Raw genomic sequence first — 861 nt, forward strand, 5'->3', positions numbered from 1 at the left:
ATATCTTATGATAGTACCATGGTTTTTTGTTGATGTATAACGCGTTATAAGTACTAATAAATATTATGATATGATTAATTTGGAATTTATATAGGTACCTAATATAATATTATGTCTTATACCTAGACTAACATACCGTCTCCGCTCAGAATCGTTTTTCTTATACAATGATATTATATCATTGAATTCAAATTTAATACCATCCATTATACAGTGACCCACTTGTAACCTACTGTACAGCAGAGCGAAATCCACTTACCCACCTTTTTTTTTTACATCTTGGCTCTTACGTTAATTTACGTCTAATGTTACGTTAAGATGCGGGCCGCAAAAGTCTATGACGCGAGCCGCGGCTTGGCCACTCCTGGTATATTACATATCTAACTTATCCTAGGGTTGACGGTATTGAAATAGGTAGCGGTAGGTATTACGGTATACCGTTGAAGCGGTATTTGAACCGGTATAGACGGTATACCGAAAAAACCGTCAACCCTAACTTATCCTTATTTTATAAATAATTTTTCTTAAAAATAATCGTTCTTTGTTAGTTTAGGGGTTGTTTTGATATCATATAATATTTATAACCATAATAATTAGTAGGTACCTATAATTTTACTTTATTTACGCAATTATTTTTTTTAAAGTTTTATTTACATTCATATTTTGTTTGTAAATTGTAATCTAAAAGAAAAATTATACTACTTACTCAACTGAAAACAATATAGTATTTTTTTATGTGCTCCAGAAACATTTCATGTAATTATAATTTTGTTTTGTTTCAGAACTACCAAAATCAAAACCATTAATTGTGACGGATAAAGACAAATATGATCCAGGTGATACTTTAATAGCAAATTGTAC

This window comes from Acyrthosiphon pisum, chromosome A1, assembly GCF_005508785.2.
Source record: "Acyrthosiphon pisum isolate AL4f chromosome A1, pea_aphid_22Mar2018_4r6ur, whole genome shotgun sequence".
NCBI classification, from domain to species: domain Eukaryota; kingdom Metazoa; phylum Arthropoda; class Insecta; order Hemiptera; family Aphididae; genus Acyrthosiphon; species Acyrthosiphon pisum.